Here is a 14,225-nt window from a genome sequence, read left to right as displayed (position 1 = left end):
ATGGATTTACACTAGTTTAAATACTACAAACATCCTCCCTCCGATGCCAGGTTCAAATCAATTGAGTAAGTTCGCACTGAGAGGCAGACCTCCTGAGCTATATGGACAGATCTTACAGCTACACTCTCCCTTTGCCCTCCCTTGCCTTGGAAAGTGTAACCACACATGTTCTCCTAATCCACAGTGACTACAGCGAAAAACATTCCCAGGAGCTGTTTCTGAAAATATTCACTCCAGTTATAGAAAATCTAGTCCCACAGGAAAGGCCTTCTCTTAATAGCATTTTCTTTCTCTTAGTTCCAGCAACTTAACCATTTTTGTTCTGGGTGTTCTTTAAACAGCAGGAACACGTTCTTAGGAAAACATTAGTTTTTAAAAGATAATAAACCGGCCTTGATATAAACCCACATAAAAATTGTATCATGTTCTTTTCAAACCTAAAAGCCCTTTTTGTTTGTTTTTTATTTTCTTGGAAACTTGTCAGTAAGCAAATGAAACCCTCTGTCATTTGCCACAGAGACACTTTAATCCCATGGCATTCCACAGGAGTCTAAACGCAAGCCAGCCTCTTACTAAATCAACTAGTGGGGCGAAATGCATTTAAAATCTTATGAAGTACTATTAAAAATAGTGGCATTTCACCTTTATAGCTCCTTTTATCCTACTATAATGGTCTTAATGAACTCAATAGAATTGAAATTTTTGAAGTAGCTACATTATTATGTTGTTGTTTGAACTCTCTGACCCAAAGCACATGCCGTTCCTAACCAAGAGTCCTGAACCAACTTCGTTGGCTTGGTATTAGTCAGCCAGCCCCTGAGACAGAGACCTCCATGAAGAAGGGCAGAACACGGGACCTAAGAAATAAGGAAGACCCTTCCTCTGCTCAAATTGGTGTATAGGCTGTTTGTAAGCCGGGTGTGACTTTAACTCTTGATGAGCCTCAAGAGCACCCCAGGGATCCCTTAACAAGGATGTTCAATGAAGAGAACCCCCACAGTGTGTCTTCCAGAAGACACATAGTGTTCATTGACATTGATTTTTTATTTACATAGGAAGGAAATACAATAAGTGTGTGTGTGTGTGTGTGTGTGTGAGAGAGAGAGAGAGAGAGAGAGAGAGAGAGAGAGAGAGAGAGAGAGAGAGAAGAGGCAGGGTGGGGAGACACTATGCTATTTATCCCTAATTTAGAAACAGTTTTCACCTGTTTAAAAAATCACACACTCCTTATTCCCAGGCAAGCTATAGACAGATGAGGAAAGTGGTGGAGAGAGCTGCGCCCACCCGACAAAGAGGAGGAAGACTGCATCGTGGAAGCAGCCTAAGCCCTCGCTCGCTCGGAGAGAGGAGCCGCCACACCCAGCAGCTCCGACAACCCCCTCCCCTAAAGATTTGTTCCGACGCCTGTAGTGCAGCTAGCTATTTTTCTGTTCTAAAATTTGTAGTTCCTAGGTGTGTGTTTTAGAAGGGGGTGGGGTCCGAGACTTCTGTTCTTAGATAACTTTTATCAACTCCATCTTCCAACCATGGCTCACCCCTGGTTCAGAGCAAACACCCACAGGCTTGAGGGAGAGCCTGCTGCTGTTACACAGAACGGTAGTACCGACGAGCATTTTAAACCTTTGCACACAATACTGAACCCATTCAGTTTACAATGACAATATTAATACTGTTTGTAGCTAGAATTTCCATTTCTGGATTCTTAGAGATTTTAGCCAAGACGGTTTTATTATCTACTATACATTTTCCCCCCCAGCAACTGGGAGAAGGCTGGAGGGGGGGGGGACAACAATCTACAATAAGATTTGGTTTCTGAGTGTCCAAACTCAGAACCCAGGAACCAAGAAGGGTCCTTGGCCTGCCCATGTCCCCAAGTCCCTCTGAGAAATGACTTCAACCTACCAACAGGAATAATGGGTTCGTGAAACTTATTTCCAACTCGGATTGTTTCCCTTCAACATAGTCTAACGAATCAGCCATAGAATTTAGTGTAAATACTTTTTCCAAATAGGTATCATATTCAAAAAAAAAAAAATGAAAGAGAGACAACATTCAAATGATATAGAATCTAGTTTTTAAAATCAGCACAGATCTTCTTTAAAAACTGTGAACTATGTTTTGAATACTCGTTACTAAAGCTGTTTATAAACCACAGGTGCCATAAGATTCCCCCCTTCGGACTACAGTTACCTGCACTCCTCCAGGTCTTGCTCTCCACATTGTATCCTTAGGAAGCATGTCTTACACAGCACTGCTCATTGACAAGTTCCCTCATCGGTAGTCCCGAGGCCTTCAGCTTTAAATGTATGGGCTTAAAGTGCGCTTGCTCCACTCTTCTTTCTGAATGTCGATTGCCTTACCTGGCCACCTGGTGTTCTGCATGCGGGGGTGGTGGTGTGGGCATGTGAAGGAGACAGACAAGCTCTTCAATGTGGTATTGGGATTTCACTCAGTTGGAAAATGGCGTATAAAGGAACTGTCAAAGGCAAGAGGATAAGAGCCTATGGATGGCCCCCTTCTCGAGGCCCCTCGTCAGAGAGACCTCAGAGGAGCCTCCCTTAGCAATTCTGGGGAAAATGGAAAAGTAATTGGTTGTTCCAAGATCTGATGTATAAGGAAAAGAAAAAGCCAGTCTAGCTGCTGGCTGTCTTAAAACTAGAAGCCTCTCTGGAATTCCTGTTTGTGTTTGTTTTTGTTTTTGATTTTTTTTTCTTCTAAAAGAAAGAAGGGAACATCACTTCAGAACAATGATTTGCTCAGAACGTGTCTGTCAGACCAGCAATGTTAATATCACCCCAAAGTCTTAACCAATGTGAAGATCCAACCCAGACCTGTAGAATCAGAAACTCTGGGGTCTGAACCTGGTGTTCGATGTTTTAATTGCCCCCACCAACAGTTCTGATGTATGCTATAAAGTGGAAATCATTGTTCTAGAATAGACTGGTATAACCAAGAGTGAAAAAGGCCTTATCCAGGGCTAGGGTGTTACTCAATTGGCCAACTGCTTGCCTAGCTCACCAAAGCCCTGGGTTCGAACTTCCAGAGCTGTGTAAACCTGGCATGTTGACGCGTGCCTATGATCCCAGCACTCAGGAGATGAAGGCAGGAAGATTGGGAGTTCGAGATCCTCCTCAGCTACATAGTGAATTTGAGGCCAGCCTGGGATGTATGACACCCTGTCTTGAAGAAGCAGGGTGGGGGGAGGGTGGTATTCAGAATTAATAAGAAATGTTCTGAGTGGACCTCAGATTTAATTTTTCTTACCAGGCTGGCAAAAGCCTTCTCCCACCCCCCACACCCCTGGTCTATAATTGAGTGGCTAAGAACTCGCTTTCTGACCCCTCTGTGTGCAGAAGGATCTTCGTGTTCTTGCCTCTGCATTTGGTCAGAAACTCTCCCCATGGCTGCCCTTTAAACAAAAGCATTTGCTTCAAGGATAGCCAAGGGCATGATCGGCATCAGCAGAGGACCCCATGCTGTCCCTGGGTGTTCTTAGTCTATTTTTTTTTTTCCAGAAAACTCTCCTGGCAAAATTCCCTGAGGCTAGCACCAAAGTCGCACAACTGCACAGTTCTCTGGTTTCTTTGCACAGGTGGATTTTGTTGTGGGTTCTGTTGGTGTCTTTAACGTTCATCTCTCTCCCCCTGCCCATCATCCTCTGTGAAATCACACCTCTCTAGATGGTGCAGGTGGCCATTGGTGCCTCATACTCAGTACTGAAAAACCACTACATCCCCCGGTACCTACATTTCTGTCAGCTCAAGTCAGAGTCACGTAGCACTTACATTAGAACTCAGACCCTGCTGGTGGCCCTCAGTCGCTGGCTGGACTGAACTGACCCCGTGTTGTCTCTTGGGTTTTCTACATTACAGTGTGTGTCTAAGGTTGAAACCATCCTGCTACAGACCTTCCCTCACATCGCAGTTTCCATTACCAAACAGCTCCGTCCCCTGGGACTGACTCCATCACACAAAGCCATTACAAGAACTCTCTGGAAACAACCCCCCCATCAGTGAGCAATCTCTCACTAACCAGCGACCTTTTCTTTCTCTTAGCGCCACGTCAGCACTGAGACCAGACTCAAGCACCCCTGTCCTGTAACCGAGACAAAATGGCGTGTGTTGTTTTGGGGTTTTGTGATTGTCGGTGGATTTCTTTCCTTGGCTCTCCAAATTTACTTTTGGGGCCTGTTCTAAATGCAAACCCAGCAGGTTTCATCCGTCCTGTCCATTCTATTCAACTATATCTCGCAGGGGTTGTTCTTTCTCATTCCACAACGAATTGCATATCAGAGCTGATGGCCTAAGAATGAACACTGGTCTAACAGAGCCAAACCTCCCCACAGCAGTGTGGTCAGGAGGTGGGTGAAGTCTACTGTATAGGATTCAGGAACTGGTTGTGGTTTGTCAGGATGGAAGTTGGGGTAAGTTTGATTGGTCCAAGGGAGACGTGTCGGAGACTATGAAGATGGATTATTGGATGGTCTATAATAAGGCAGGGAAGGTTCATTTGTAAGTAGTAATATGAACTGAATTGCATTAAGATTGTGGCCTTTGTGTGATATATACTATGTATTTTCTTATATGCATGAGCCAAACCGTTGTGATATAATTTAGCACTGATGTCTGCTCTTATTTTGACCATCTTCGTCCACTGTTATTAGTTCTTGGCTGTTAAGTGTAGATAGATATTGTAAATATGGCAGCCTTGGTTGCTATGCTCACATTGGTTCGATTCCACGCAAGGAGACACAAGCAAAGAACTCCACTGTGTCCTCAGAAAACAGGGCATTTTCCCCTTTGAACCAAAAAGAAAAAGAAAAAAGTCAGAAGCATTCATTACATCTTGAGGCTAATTAACATAAGACATTTTAAATTGTGACTACTGTAATTTGACCCCATAACCAATGCAGAAACACTAAAGAGTTCACTATATCCATGGTTATTGTAACAAAACTACTATAGTCTGTTGTTTTGTTTTGTTGATATTGCTGTTAAGTATTGGTGTGTGTGTGTGTGTGTGTGTGTGTGTGTGTTGGAACCTCCTGGGGACATGTTATATTTTGAAGTGATTAAACTATTTAATTGTGTGTCTATATTTTGGAATGGAATTATTTCTTCATTAAAAATGTTTTTTAAAACACTATAATCTTAGTGGGGATTTCTTGCTGTTGCTGTTACTACTGCTGCTGCTTTTTGTTTTTTGAGATGGCTTCTCTGTGATGCCCTGGCTGTTCTGGAACTCGCTCTGTGGACCAGGCTGACCTCCAACTCAGAGATCTGCCTGCCCCTGCCTCCCAAGTGCTGGGATTAAAGACACACACCACCACTGCCCCGTTTATCGTATACTTTGTTTTTTATTCCTTGGTTTTTAATGCACCTCTCTTACAGCCACATGGAATGTTCTCAGAGACAGAAGACAGGACAGCTCCCTTCACGTGGAACATAAACCCCTGGAATGTTGAACAATTAAAGCAAATTGTCCCTTTTGATAAAGTCTAAACGATGGGTGATACTCTTAATTTGTTCGTTAAGCTACTATATTTTGCTCAGGCTCCCTGCCACAGATGTTGAGAGTAGCTGAGCAGTTGGATAAACATTATTTGGGTTAGACAGGCTTTGATTTGCCCACAACCCTTCCTGCATCCACGCACGACTCTGTAGTTCGTGTCTGATTATAGAAATTTCAATAGCGAACAGTTCTCTTTCTATTGAGAAATTCAGAAAATGATGCGTGTGCTCACTTTATTTTAAAGCTAGTATTAAAAGCATCAGAGGCTTATGGGTCAAGTTACATGGCAAGTTTTTGTTCCTTCTTTCCAGTGCTAACTAGTTTAGTTGTGGACAAAGCAAGTATATAATGATACAGGTTACATATACTCTGCATCTCTGAATCTGCTCTCTCTAGTGTCCAAGGTGCTAAACCATGCCTGTGGTTGGGCCTTTCACTTCCCAGTGCCTGCGTGGACCACCCCAGAGATAATGATGCCCATTGTAACATAAATGGCACTCAAGCAGATGACTTCTTTTACATCCCATTTTCCTGGCACTCTCTTGTGGCTACTCTAGCTTAGAAGCAAAGACACCTTAAAAATGTAGGGGTAAAGCCCCTCAGAGCAACTTAATGGCCTAGAACCCCAGGGGGATCTGTAGCTGCTTTCCTTAAAGTTCTTTCTTAGCAAACACCTTTCCTTCCTTCCAGTGGTTTGATGGTAAGAAGAAAGGTATAGACACATGAACACCTCTGTACCCTCAGGTCTCCTCTTGTGTACGAGGCAAAACCTTTTGGTAATAATGAGCTTTTATTCACGGCAGACAGTCACCATTTCATACATTATGTGCTAATTACTGGATATTTATAGTCAATATTATACATCTACCTCTTAAATAACGTAAGAAATTAAACAGTGGTGTTACAAAACAAAGCACAGTGTTTTCCAGTTCCGGCACATGTGTTCCGAGCAGTTGCTGTCTGAACCACCAAGAATTTTTTTAAGATGTAGTTTCGTTTTTAATTACGTGTGTGGAGGAATGTTCTTTGACAGATATGTGCACATAAGAGCGGTCCCTGCAGGGGCCAGAAGATGACATCAGATTGGAGACTCAGACAGTTGTCAATCCCTGCACATGGCTGCTGGAAGCCAAACTGAGGCCCTCTGTAGAACTAGTGCTTTTCACTACCGAGCCACCTCTCCGGCTCTATCACCAGGTTCCTGACAAGGAATCGTGTTCAAGGAGTTGAAAAGCTGCATGAGTAGCAAAGCAGCAAGGACTTTTATTTGGAAGCAGAAGTACAGAGCATGTACGCTGCAGAGGAGCAGTGGATTCTGGGTGAGATTGCTCAAAAGGCCCGGGGGTTCTTTGGAGGATCCAGGAGGAAGAGGACTTGATTGCTAGGAGCAAGGTGTGGATGGCTTTCTCTTGATTGGCAGGCCTGGCTTATGTAAGCCTTTGTTTACCATGCATGTCCTTTCCCCTGATGCATCTGACTTTAATCATTCACATAACCAGTCATACATAGGCATAAAATGCCATCTAGGGGATTTTTCCCTAAAAGTCCACTCAGAAGACGCCATTTGGCTTACTGAATATGCACCCAAAACTAGTTCAGGTTCAGTGATCTCACCGCCTCTAGTTCCAGGATGTACTTACTCCAAGATATATATGACTATAATAGGGGGTTGTTGGGGAGTTAATAAAAAAAAAAAAAGACAAAGGCAAAAGAACGGTTAACTTCTGTGTATACCGCTCCGTGCGCATCGGAGAGTCCCAAGTGTTGTTGTAAAAATATAAAAATAAGAGTATAGTTGTCTTTTACCCCACTAGGTCCAGCACCTCAGTATCTTGGCGGAAACACATCCCAGCCGCACACTTTCCTACACTCAAACCCTCAATAAAAGAACACACAACACAATAATCTTTGACCCAATTGGTAAGATATAATTGCCCACTTAAACGTACAAAGCCCATCCATCCCTTAGGAACATGAATAACAACCTGTAAATACACAGAGCAGAATCTTAACATCACCTGCCATGGCTTCTCACCCTCTCCTCTCTTCTGTCTCTCCTTTCTGTTCTAGTCTCCTCTTCTTCCTTCAAACTTCTCTCCCGCCCATTCTTCCTTCTCCTCCAATGACAGGCCTCCTTCTATCCCGTAACTGCCCCTCACCTGTACTCTACAAATTCAATGGAGAGAAGATTCTGGTGAAGTCACCTGATTCCTGAGTACGGTGACTAGGCAGCTCTCCTTGGGGCAGTGGAATTAGCGTCAAAATACAGATAACTTTAGGGCAAACCACAACACCTAAGTTGCTAAACCATTCCTTCAAACCATCTGCTACACAAGTGGCTGTTCTGAGATTGAATGTTGGCGCTAACCATTCAGAGTTAGATCAGGATGCTTGAGGAAGAAACTGAGATAGCCATCGTGAGTCTGTAGGGCCACCCATGCTTCCTACCAAGCAGCTGTGAGCTCAGGGGTTCCCACGGCTCCCTCACTTTGGGTCATTCATTAGAATCGTTCATTGAAGAGTACGTCAGAGGAACTATGTGCTCAATTGTAATTTTATTATGAAGACTACAGATCAGAAGAAGCTAAATCAGGAGGGGCAAGTTGGCAGGACAGACACAGAGTGACCATGTCCTCTGCTTAGGGAATCTGATCATGTCACTGCCCCACCATAAACATGCATTTGCCATCCAGGTACCCTCTAGAGCCCTTGTGTCCAGAGACTTAAGAAGAGGTTTACATGACAACAGGGTAACTGGTTAAGTAAGTCTCCAGCCTCCCTCCTCTGGAGGTCGGCTTTGCCCAGAGTCTCACTTATATAATCACCTGGTGACCATCCTGAAGGTATATGGTGACACACAGTAAGTTGCCTCATTAGCCTAACAAAAGCATTCCTATTGCACAGATATTCCAACAGTTTTTGAAGCTCCGTGCCAACAGCCACATGCACAGACCAGGTAGAGCATCCCTGTGGTAAGATGTCTTTGCCCCTGTAGTTACTTTTGCTGGAATCTTTGGTTCCTCATTTAACTGCAAGTTACTGTTTAATGTCTTTGCATTCCAACTTGATGGTCCCCTTTAGATTATACGGTAGAACTAGTGACGTCCCAGGCTCCTGTTCAACTAGGAATATGTTAACTCTCATTTCTGAAAAGGCAGTTTTGCCAGATAGAGAATTCTTGCTGGCTAGGTATCTACCAGCCTTTGGCCTCCATAGGTTTGGATGAGCAATCAGCTGTTAACCTTATGGCCTCTCCTTTGTAGTTAACATTATCTTTTGCTACTTCCAAGAATCTCTATCTTTGTCTTCATCTTTCCATGGTTTGGTTATAATGTATCTTAGTGTGGCTTTCATTGAGTTTATCCAGCATGGAATTTATGGGGCTTCTCAGGATATAGGAAGAATATTTTTCTGAAGGAGGAACCAGGCTTCAAAGATATGCATGAGAAATGCAGAGGATGCTGAAAGGGGGTACTAGGTAGGAAGAAGAAACAAGGGGCTATACCCCCCGTCATTAAACCCTACTCACTTTGCACTTACTGAGGCTAACCATCAGGTTCTAGAAAGGTAAAACCACTGTCCTCACAGGTACTCCCCTGGATACTTACCCAGATCTTCAAAACCACTGACAGCTACCACAACCCAGAGCATACACAGACCCCTAAAAGCTCCAGCAGGTGACCACTATTTGACCTGCGGTGGTGATAAACAAATCAGGGCAAACTGCAAAGAAAACTGGTTCCACTGAACAAGATTCCTGGCTGCACGAGTCTTTGCTAATATCAACTTGACAATTAAATACCCTAGAAATACCTCCCCAACCCACACAAAAAAATGTCACCCCAACCTTTGCTTGCTGACCTGCCGTCTCCTTTGCACATTTTTATTGACTAGACTAAGAACCTAGACATAAATTTCCTAAGTTAGCCCCCCCTTATAATAATACCATACATTGAGAGGTTAAGGAACAGGAAGAAAATCATTTAACTTTGGAAATAAAGGAAACTAGATGGATCTGTAGCCTTGTTCTAGACATTATATTTGAGATGCAGATTAAACATACAAGAAGCTAGAAAAGAGTGATTTTTTACATTTGGACCATCTACTAACAATCAAGTCAAACTAGAAGATGTCTCCCCCCATAGATCCAGGGAGAGGGGCGAAGTTCTGAATGTCTCTCTTTCTCTCTTTCTCTTTCTTTCTTTCTTTTCTTTTCTTTCTTTTCTTTACTTTTGGGATTTCATTTACCTCCACTATTTTCAGAGACAGAAGAGATAAAATTACAAATTTTCCTAGTTCTTTGAGCATGTATAAATAAAATTTTAAATATGGTTTTGTCATTTATGGCAATGAGTTTGTTTGACAATACCTATTGGTTGTTGTGAGAACCAATTAAAGGAGCTAATAAATTTGAAACACCTGAGCATTGGTGTTTCAAATACCTGAGCATTTAGAAGCTCACCATCAGCAACTCTCCCTCCTTTTTCTTGTGTACTTTCCAATCCTCATCCACAAAATTCGAGTCAAAGTTTTATTTTCAGAAAATCCACACAAAAATAAGTTGACTTATGCACAAACCAAACAAAATCTATTCATCCTCACTAGAAGTCCAGGCAAAGTACTGAATATTTGTTATCTAGGAACTCAAGAGGCTGAGGCAGGAGGATCCCATATTCAAAGGCCACCAAGGCCTCACTAGGAAACCCTGCCTTCAACACAAGCAAGCCAAAGTAGAAATGTAATGATGTGACTAGATTAAACATCTATCTAAGATCAATTAAACAAAAACTTTATTAGAGTGAGCAGAGAAAGACCCACTATGAGAATACAGGTTTTTAAGACCCGGGTGGGGTGGGGGAGGGGAGAAGAAAGGCTTGAAAACATCTCTGTGTCACCCAATAAAACCACAGCATGTGTTCCTTTTATCCTCACTTCCTGGCTCTCCCTCCCCCAAGAAAGACGCATAGTTGCTCAACTGCGGGACAGATGGTCTCTTCAGTCATGAACTTCCTAGGAGAACACATTGTAAAGGTTTGCATCATCATTAACAAATATAAGGGACTGTTATCAATTCGTAAAAAGACACAAAAATCACACATATTATCACTCAGCGCCATGCTAAAACAGATGAGTATAGGATACGCAGTGTAGACTCAAGGACACCAGCTTCGCTGTGGCTTCAGGAGACAGGGTCCTCAATCGTGCTTGTCCACTTTCTAGCCAGATGAGAGCAGGGTCATTGAGGGACACCAAACCCAATCCCTGGTGCTCATATCCAGTGATGAATACAGAGGAAAATAAAGTGGCTGCTGAATTCCTCAGGCTTCTCTTCTAAATAGCAGGAGTTGTAGTCAGGATTCTTCCTGAGTTTGGAATAGATGCCCCTCTGTTTGGAACAGACTGTGTGCACACTAGAAGTAAAAGGTTGCCCAGGTGACTCCATGTTTTGGAACTCAGTGGACATCATGCTTGTCCTAGGAAGGAAAGACTGATATAGTTTCTGATGGCAAGCCAGCATTTTGATCAGAATGCAGATCAATAGCTTTGAGACTGACCTGTTTTAGTACTGAAGGCTCAAAATCCTGAAAACATCTTAGTTCCCAAGATATCAGAATGATTTGTCTGTCCAAGAAAATAGGGACAATTAAATTCACCATTGAATTTTGTACAACAAAGCAACTGTAATCAGGACAATTGAGATGGTTCAGTAGGTAAACATGTTTGCCACCAAGCTTCATGACCAGAGCTTGATCACCAGGACCAGTGTGGTAGAGGGAGAGAGAGACTGCCCTATGACCTCTGTATATATAGAATGTCAAGGAAATATTATACACAGACATGGGGTCGGGGAGAGAGAGAGAGAGATTCATGCACATAAATTAATGTAATTTTAAAATTTAAGCATAAGATTAATTTAGAGTAGGGCACTTTAAGGATAATGTTTATTCTACCATAAATGAGTCTTTTTCTTTTTAAATGCATTCTTTACCCTGACATCCTGCCAGGATATGTCACTTACAGAGTTCCCTTTGTACCCTCTGAGATGAGAACACCTGTGGACTCCCTTGGTGTTTAGGAATGCAATGTCTGTGGATTAGAGTCATTCACTAAAGAATGTGTTAAAGTCAAACTGAGTTTTGGAATAACTAATATTGCGCTCTTTCAAAAGAAATTCAGGGATTGGCCGAGAGAATTAATGTGTCCATGAGGGCCCCTGAAAAGGTTGCCCAGGTTCTTGACTAGGGTTCCTATTTCCTTTGAAAGGGAGACATTGTTCAGCCCATCCAGGGTGGAGGCAAGTGCTTAGGGCTTTAAGCAGGCATTCAAACAGAGGGACCAGGATCCTGTCTTGTTTCTGGCATTGTTCCAACCATGTCATACTTTGTCCAGTGACCTATTGGACCAAAGCATTATCCGGAAAAAAAAAAAAAACAGAAAAGTTTGAGCTCTATTCATTATTTTTCTCATTTACACAATAGCACACATAACTTAAGGGAGGGAATATCTAATTTGGCTCCTGGTTTCAGAAGATTTTATCCATCCTGTTGGGGAGGCCTGGAGAAGCAGCTCAGGTCATGGTGGCAGGAATGTGGGATGGAGGGTTTAACATCCTGACAGGCTAGGAAGCAGAGATAGAAACAGAAGAAGGACAAATACATACCCATTAATATCTGGCCCTAATGACCTACTTCTAGCTAGACCCCATCTCCTAAAGGCCTCTTGGTCTCCACAAACATTTAGAGTACAAACTTTTGGGGGGACATTTAAAATTCAAGTCAGAACAGACTCAGAGTAGGAAGATATAATGCGACTTGTAGAGATTTTCTTCATTGGTTCAATCAAAAGAGAATAATCAGTATAAAGACTCAGCTACACAATGAGAAAATAAAGATCTCCGTCTGAAACACCTTCTACCAGATAGTGATATTTGTAGGAGATTATAGGAGGCCAAAGTCAACAATTTCTGGAAGAAACTTGTTACTATATTACTTTAATATGTGAATTTCTCAAGGCTTAAAATATGAAACAAATACATTATGGCAGTTCTGAAGACTAGAACACAGCACAGAGATGTAAGGCATCTCCCAGACTTCCGGAGGAAAGGGTCTCAGAGTTAGCAAGAGTTCACCTTTGAGTGTTCACCACATATGTCAGAAACTCAACTGAAAATCACTTCAGCAGAGAGACAATTTCCAACAAAGACTTATTGTTTGCCTGAAGATTTAAGCAAATACAGTCTTGTGCAGTTTTACTAGGTTTATGATCTAAATAGAAGGTTGTCCTTGAATATGTGCACATGCATACACACACACACACACACACACACACACACACACACACACACACACATTGAAAATTTCTGATACTCTCATGCCAGCCACAGTATCTTCTGTACACACACAGCCACACCCATCACAGTAGTTGAAGACCCTTATAATCAAGGTGCTGTTTTGAATCCTAATTTTAAGTAAATCATCAGTGGAATTGCCTTTTTTGGATTTTGTGCTATTAGCCCACATTTTTTTTTTGGTTAACAGAAACAATTTTAAAATCACAAGAACCGAAGTTTCTATTTAGATGTTAGATAATGCTGCTAACTGGACTGACAGGATGTCTCTCTGGATAAAGGTATTTGCTGCCAAGCATGATGATCTGTGTTCAATCCCTCAGTTTCCCCCACCGACCTGCACATTTTCATCTTCGTGTGCTTATGTTTGTATGTGCACACACAAATAAGTTAGCACACAAATAAAAAGAAAAAATAAAAGAAAGATACTGCTAATATTTACAACTTATTCACCTGCATGTTGACATAGGAGCTTCTGTTTTGGGGAGGAGATAGGTAATTTCTTCCTGAGAGAAGGCCTGATATAAAATGAAAAATACTGGTAGAATAGTTGCTTTACCCCCACTTCAAAAGAGCATATCCCCCAAAGAATTGTTCCTAGCCATATCTTAAAGCTCATACTTTCCACAATTAACATTCACTGAACAAATGGAAGACGAGAGATGTGATAACTGTTCCTCTGTAGGAACATCTGTTTTCGAAGGAATGTTGGCAGCGTGTATACATGATGTCAGTCTGCCAGGCCGAGAGATTACAATCTGCCTCAATCTTGCTCTAGCATTCATTGCTTAGGGAAGCCTTGTTGAGAGGCGTGCAAGCCAGAGTTTGAAATGGGTTACTGTACATTCTCACTGGAGAATAAACAAGAGATTGAAAGCAGAAAGTTCTCCTAAGTTTGTGCCTTAAATATTTACATTCAACGTTCACAAAATGTTCATTTATAAAACTGTTTGGAAAAATAAGATACAGCTCCGAAGAAAAACACAATGCTAATCATCAATAAATATTTATTGAGATAACTAATCCTTGGAGTGGAAGGTGTCCTCAAGCTCTTTCGTTAAGGACCAATACCCTCCACACTTTCCACAGGACTATTATGCTTTCCACATCCAGCTGGATAACTGGGATTTCACAAGAGTCTTTAATGACCTTCTACTCACCAATTTTTACTGGGTTTTCACATATTTGCTCAGCAAAAGGTTTTGTGTAAAATACTAAGGCTAGGACATCCACAACCAAGTCTAACTTAGAAAACAATATAGTTCTAATGTTGATGGAGGGACACAGTGCTTGGGTTCGGATGTAGCCTATAACACAATGTTGGTAGAGAACGTAACTCCTTCAATGTTAAGATTTGATGGATGCG

At 42.1% G+C, this 14,225-nt stretch overlaps 1 protein-coding gene across 2 annotated transcripts in view; it reads left to right on the top strand.

Annotated features, from left to right (window-relative positions):
• Dtna (dystrobrevin alpha) overlaps window positions 1-5,148 on the top strand; it is a 358,388-nt gene extending 353,240 nt beyond the window's left edge. Inside the window, exon 24 of one of the 2 annotated variants that reach the window (XM_032886201.1) lies at window positions 4,056-5,148. The gene's annotated coding sequence lies outside the window, so the exon portion shown is untranslated. Of the gene's footprint in view, window positions 1-1,237; window positions 1,341-4,055 lie in introns of those variants that run through there. The other variant, XM_032886199.1, reaches the window with a different exon arrangement.
• Window positions 5,149-14,225: the final 9,077 nt, after the last annotated feature.

The sequence above is a fragment of the Rattus rattus genome, chromosome 15, assembly GCF_011064425.1.
Source record: "Rattus rattus isolate New Zealand chromosome 15, Rrattus_CSIRO_v1, whole genome shotgun sequence".
Taxonomy (NCBI): Eukaryota; Metazoa; Chordata; class Mammalia; order Rodentia; family Muridae; genus Rattus; species Rattus rattus.
The sequence above is the reverse complement of the archived record's forward strand: the minus strand, read 5'-3'. Positions and strand labels throughout refer to the sequence as shown.